Source organism: Nycticebus coucang, chromosome 1 (genome assembly GCF_027406575.1).
Source record: "Nycticebus coucang isolate mNycCou1 chromosome 1, mNycCou1.pri, whole genome shotgun sequence".
Lineage (NCBI taxonomy): Eukaryota > Metazoa > Chordata > Mammalia > Primates > Lorisidae > Nycticebus > Nycticebus coucang.
In genome coordinates, this window is record NC_069780.1 from 82,968,836 (window position 1) to 82,976,353 (window position 7,518).

The window sequence follows — 7,518 nt, forward strand, 5'->3', positions numbered from 1 at the left end:
TGATCATTTTGATCAGTGGAAAAATTTCAAAGAGTGCCACAGATAAACAGATATTTCCTTTTACCTTTAAATAATCCTGGAAAATTCTTTTACTTCACTTCTCCTGTGCATTAAATAGATAATCAAATATATCTGACCTTAAATCACTGGCAAGAACATTTCTGAATTATTTAATACTAAATTGCCTTGCAGCTTGTGACTAGATTGAAATGTATTAAATGTTTTTTTCTTGTAATTTATTTTAAAATCTGTGGTTTCTTGGAATAGGACACAGTCACAATTTTAGTTTAATATATTTAACTTTGCATTGATTGTTATGATAAATCATTAATTGGTATTCCAAAAAATAGCTTTTGTAGATAATCAAGTAATTGGTCACACATTGTCTCATATTTTTCCTTAATGTTTCCAAAGATAATAATAATAATAATAACAATAACATCTCAGGTAATGCTATAATTGTTTCTTATCTCAATGCCAATGCCAAACAAACAAAAATTATTTTCTTCCTATTTCACTTACTTATACTATACAGTGTCTTTTATTTATATGTGAAATACTTTCAAATGGGTGCTATAAATATTGTAATGGCTAGTTCTTATTTTTGTAAAAATTCAGTAACTAAATTTTCAAGGAATTTTTTTTTTTTTTTGAGACAGAGTCTCACTTGGTCACCCTCAGTAGAGTGCCATGGCATCAAAGTCACAGCACCCTCAAACTCTTAGGCTCAAGCGATTCTCTGGTCTCAGCCTCCCAAGTATCTGGGACTATAGGCGCCTGCCATAAAGCCTGGCTATTTTTAGAGATAGGGTCTTTCTCTGGCTCAGGCAATCCACCCATCTTGGCCTCCCAGAGTGCTAGGATTTACAGGCATGAGCCACTTTTCCTGGCCCCAAGGATTTTGTATGTTCAAACGAAAAAGTAGACATTAAATTTTACACAGATTGTTTCTTTTATTTCAATTAATTTTATTGACTTCCAAATTTTCAACGGTGATTCTATTTTTAATAACTGCTTTTTATACTTATAATCTTAAAATGCGAACCACTTCATTGGTAAAGTTAACAATTCTGCAACAAGGAAGCATACATATTAACATAGAATGAAATATATAGTATATGACTCTACCAACCAAATGAACTGTTTAAAATATCATTGATAATGATGGGATAGGCATTATTATTGTCTACTTGATATTTGTTACACTCCTTTGATAAAATAAAGGAGTTGGTTAGAGATGACAATATGTCTAACTCAAATAAAAATGAATGACAGTTGAGCATAAGCAGCCATCTTGCTTCATACGGAAGAAGCAAAAAAAAAAGGAAAAAAAATCAAACATATCAGATATGTTGGGTCAATGATCTGAAGTGAGCAAACTTCAGATTCAGATCTCTTTGTAATAGATTATTTCTTTCTTCCTTCCTTTTTTTTTTTTTTTTGAGACAGAGTCTGACTTTGTCACCCTTGGTAGAGTGCCGTGGTGTCACAGCTCACAGCAACCTCCAGCTCTTGGGCTTAGCGATTCTCTTGCCTCAGCCTCCCAAGTAGCTGGGACTACAGGTGCCCTCCACGATGCCCAGCTATTTTTTGGTTGTATTTGTCATTGTTGCTTGGCAGGCCCCGGTTGGATACAAACCCGCTAGCTCTGTGTATATGGCTGACACTCTAGCCACTGAGCTACAGGTTAATTATTTCTTTATTCCACTTTAAGTCATTACTGATAAATATTTTTGTAATTGCATACTTTGCCTAACTCCTTCAGAATAATTATTTTAAGCATAGTGCAGAAGAGGCAAAAATATAATTTTTTTCACTTAACTTATGTTTGCAGATAAGGATTCTTTTTGCAGTATTATCCTTGAACAAAATTGAAAGTAATATTTCAGTTTATCCAGTTAGATATTATACAAAAAAAGCAAAGGAATAAAGTGAAGAAGTACAATGATGTTTCTAGGCAGAAAGAGATTCAAATGGTGAATTCATAATATAGGTATAGCTTGTACATGTATTTAGCTCTGTTATTATTGAGAGTTTTGTTTAGGAATTACTTATTAAAAAATAAAGAACTCAAGTAACCAGAGTTCTAATGGCAATGTTCATATAAGGCATATGATATTCTGCAGAAGAATGAAAGCTACCAAAGTTTCATCATATGGCAGAGGGTATAAAGGCCAGGTCAAGTAAATTTAGGGTAAGGATGAGTTAGTATTCTTCAAATTTAGAAGGAATAACAAAATAAGAATTTGGTGATCATAAAATGTTGACAAAGACTTTTAGAGATATGGCAGAAAAAAATAATTCAGTATAATCCTTTCTCACTAGAAATTGATGTGATATAGGAAAAAATAAAACTGGAATAAATACACAAGTGAATATTATAATTAAGATGGAAACAAAGAGACGTCTGTGCACTAGAAATGAATAGAAAGCTGTCAGAAGATGCCCATGTGAACTCTCTTGTGGGCATTTTGGAGGCAGATATACTCCCAGGAGCAAAGTAAGGGCTCCTGCTGAAAGTGAGGAAAACCTTTAGGTCCTCATAGTATCCATGGATTAGAGAACCTCTATTTTGTGGCTCAGATAAACATTTAGAAACTATCTGTCTGATTCTTTGAGTGGGAAAAACAGCCATCTCTGAGACAAAGAACTTAGAGAAGCACCATGCAGGGATACAGGCAGGGCTGGCTACATGGTTTCCTATGCTCAGTGCAAAATGAAAGGGCAAGGCCACTTGCTCACAAAACATGAAAAAAAGCACCATCGAAATTACTCAAATGTGCGTATAAAACTTATTTTTTCCCATAATCTATTTTTTGACCTGTTATGGTACATTTATTTGTTATCAAAGATCTTTCTAGAAAGGAAAAGGGAGAAAAAAATCCTAGAGTTCAAATCATTAGCAAGAAATTTTCACCTCATTTGTATAGTGTCTAATGATAGTTTTAAATGTAAATATGAATGTTTGATTAGTATGAGGAATCACAGCAATTAAATTCGTGTTTCATATCTCATACAGATTACATTCCACGAGAAGAGATGAAACCATACTAAGTGAACTCAGCTGCTTTCACTTCTCTTCCTGATACATATACATTCTACCATCACTTCACCTAATTATACTGACAACTAAAAGAGCTCCAAAATGAATAGGAACAATGACCTTCCTAGCTTCCCCTTTCCTTGTGTGTCATTATTTTCAGAGTCAGCAGTTGAGCAAATATAGGGAATTAACAGAAGTAACCGAGGATATTCTAGTGCCCCTTGGTCACAGTGTTTCTTAGAATGCCTTTCGTTTCTTCTGTTTGAAGCAAGCTCTCATTTGAACAGAATGGGTGGCCTCTTTGGGCTGTCAATGCTCCTGCTTAATGGGCTGTAGAAGTAACAAGCTTTTCTTGCTTTGAGTTTTATTGAACTTCCACACCTCTTGAATCACATAAGGGCATCATGAGCGCCATATGTGAACAGGGCAGCAAGGAAGGTGACTCGCTATTTGATGCCTATTTCCTTTGCACCATTGTCCCATCCCATTTCACTTACAAGACACAGTTCAAAAATAAAAAACTATTAAAACTCTCAAAAGATGGTAACAGAATATTAACCAAGCACAGAGCTCTTCTGAGGGCAGGGTGACCCGGCTGACTAACAGATCTAGATGGCAAGCTCATGGAATCAGCTAAGTATCAGCAATGAAAATCAAAAAGTGAACCTAAATAGACTACAATTATTGAAAACCACTGGGAAATTGCTGGAGGAAGCAAATATCAAACTCCTACAGGAAGTAATAGTGGAAAATAATCAAGTCACTTATTTTTCTCTAATAATAAAAATATTGTTTAAATAGCCATGTATCGATAGAGCCAAAAACACGCTGGAATGTTATATAAAGAATTTTTATTTTTATTTTTTTTTAATTAATTTATTTACTTGCAGTTTTTGGCCAGGGCTGGGCTTGAACCCACAACCTCTGGCATATGGGGCCAGCGCCCTACTCCTTTGAGCCACAGGCGCTGCCTATTTTTTTAAAACAGATATTGAATTGCAAGGATGCCAACAATGTATACACATTTTAAGAGATGTTATCTATGCATTACTTTTTGAAGCTGAATTGAATTACGGGAATATGACGTTCACTGAAAAGATGGCATTAATCAAACGAATGCTAAGGTTACCATGCGACAGGCAGGACAAAAAAAGTGGCAGAAGCATTGTTATGGTTGGAGGAACGCAAGACCATTTGAAGCAGTATTTGAATCTACCTCACCGTGAAGTACAGCAGTGGAGACGCGGGTGTGCAACAGAACCCCCCATCTGCCTGAGAACTGCACACGTTCTGGGGAAGGGAGACGCACGGTGCTGTGTGACGTGCCCAAGGGAAGGTCCGGGAGGCCTCGCACAGCGAACAGTGCCCCTGCCTGTGCTGTGGTGTTGGAAGGTTCACACGCCCACACAGAAGTCTACGGAGGGAGGTGCCCTCCAGGCAGGAATTAGCAGAACAAGCACGTGGCGCATTCTTCAAAAATCAAAGCAAAAAGTTTTCATCCCCGGATCATCACATGCACTGAGACGTGAGCGTTTCCCTTGGTGAGAATTTGCCAGGACAATGGAGATAAGAAAGAGGTGCACCTGAGTTTCCCACATGCTCCTCTGATTTAGCACCCCTGGACTTCTACCTCGGGGGTGCCTTAAAGGATGTGGTGTACTATGGAAAACTTGCTACGCTGGCAGTCCCTTGACAGAAACTCGAATGTCATGCACAGCGATACAAGTGGACGCTGTGGTCAGCATTGCTGGAAGAGTAGTTCACGGAAGCAGAAGCGTCTGGAAGCTGATGGTAACCCCTTGGAGCACTTCCTGTAACTGCAAAAATCAAATGAAGTTTGTATTTATCTTTTGTTATCAGTATATGTTGAGCCTTACAATTTTAATCCAGATTTTTTCCTTTCTTAAAATGTGTATATTTTTTGGTACCCTCTGGATAAACATAAAAGTGCATAAATTCATGATCACACTGCAGCTTACCGAACACACCTGGGTAAGCACAAATCAGGTCTGGACATAAAATACTCCCTGTAGCCCAGATACCCCCTTTCTTCATGGTGGAAGACGTGACAAGTTCTCTAGGCCTCTTTCATGATAACATTCATGAAAACTCTGCTTTTATGACCTAATCACCTCCCAAAGGCCCTATGTCTCAATTCCATCACCTTGGAGTTTAGAATTTTAAAACATGAACTTTAGAAAAGACACAAACATTAATAACATAGCAGATTCATTATAAAAATGCTACTATACTCACTGTGGAAGGCAGAGGCAGGAGGATTGCTTGAGTGTAGGAGTTGGAGACCAGCCTCAGCTAGAGGGAGACTCTGTCTCTAAAAATAGCCAGGTGTTGTGGTGGGCACCTGTAGTCCCAGCTACTCTGGAGGCTGAGGCAAGAGGATCACTTGAGCCCAAGAGTTTGAGGTTGCTGTGAGTTATGACGCCAAGTCACTCTACCCAAGGCAACAAACTAAAACTGTCTCAAAAAAAAAAAAGAAAGAAAAAAAAGTGCTGCTATGAACATTCTAGTACTTGAAACACATGGGAAACAAAGTATGTTGCTTCGGGTCTTGCACTAGCATACATTAAATGTTCTAACTTCCTAGTTACCAGTGCAGCTTTTCTTGTGTTTACCACATATGTATGACTGATCTACTCAATTTTCTTGCAATTTTTGTATTGTCATTTTCTTATTATTTTTTAGGAATTCTTCATATACAGATGCCTTTTAACAGTAGGGTTTGCATTTGAATGAACCCATCATAAGTTGAAAATACAGTAAGTTGAAAATGCATTTAATACATGCAGCCTGCCAAATAGCACAACTTAGCCTCACTGACCTTGAACATGCTCACAACACTTACTACTATGTTTTGAATGTGCCCCCTAATTTTCATGTGTTAAAAGCTTAGCCCCACTGTGGCCATATTGAAAGGTGGGGCCTTTAAGAGGCAACTGATTCAGGGGGGCTCTGTCTACCTGAATAGATGAATCCATTTATGAATTAATGGGTTCATGGATTAATGAGTTATCATGAGAGTGGAAGTAGTGGTGGCTTGATAAGGAGAGGAAGGGAGCTGAATGAGCAGGTTAGCACCCTTAGTTCTCTCGCCACCTGACACCCTCCTCCAACTGGGGACGCTGTTCTTACCAGATGTGGCCCCTCAACCTTGGAATTCTGAGCTTCCATAGCCATATGAAAGAGATTATTTTTCTTTATAAATGCCCGGGTTCTGATATTTTGTCATAAGCAAAACAAACAAACAAACAAAAAAACCTAAGACATTTACAATAACCTAGAGTTGGCCAAAATTATCAAATACAACCTATTTTATAATGAAGTGTTGAATATCTTATGTAATTTATTGAATACTGCACTGAAAGTGAGAAAAGAGATTGGTTGTATGGGTGATTGTGAAGTTGAAATATCATAAACTGACCCATCCTAATTCAGAGACTATTTTTATTCTGGATCGAACCCCTTTGTTAATCACAGGTGTTGTAAAGACTTCCCTTGTATTAGTTTGCTAAGGCTGCTGTAACAAAATACCACAAACTGGGTATCTTAAACAACAGAAATTTGTTTCTGACATTTCTAGAGGCTGAAGTTCAAGATCTGGGTATCAGAAGTTTAGTTTTGTCTGAGGCCTCTGGGCGGCCGTGTTACTATGCCCGGCATGGTCTTTCTGTGCACACACATCCCTGGTGTCTCCCTATGTGTCCAAATTTCCTGTGCTTATCAAGACAAAAGTCACACTGGGTTAGGGCCTGACATATTTAACTTTAGTCACCTCTCCAAATATAGTCCCAATTGGGGGCATTGTGCATTAGGGGGCCGACATATTTTGAGGGGGACATAATTCAGCCCATAAAATTCCCTTTTTTGTATAGTTTTCATCCTTTAGCCACTTACTTCCTGTAACTATTAAATTTCTATTTTTCAATTTAACTCCATTCTATAGAAGGTTTCATATGAGTTTGAAAGAATATATATTCTACAACGATCGAGTACAAGTTGTTATGTATGTAAATTGGGTTAAGTTTGTTAACTACATTCTTAGTTTGTGTTTTTCCTGATTTTATCTACTTTAATCGTTCCTGAGAGATGTTTGTTTAAAGCTCCCACCCTGATTTTGAGTTTATCTATTTTTTCTTTAGCTTTGTCAGTTTCTGATGTTTTCTTTTGAGGCGATGTTATTAGACGCAGACAGATGTAGAAGTAGCACATCTTTAATTTGTTAATTACAAAATATCACATTTTTCATTTGTTTATTTGGAAATAAGTTCAGAATGATAGGAAAGCTGCAGGAGCTTTTTGACAAATACAAATAACTCCCATATTCTCAGAGAACTCTTCAGGACTACCCAGCTGTACCACTGGTGTCCTTTATAAAGGATGATTAGATGTATGGACCATGAGCTTCCCTTCATTGTTAAATCTCCCTAGGCTTCTCCAATCTGGAATAGTTCATCATT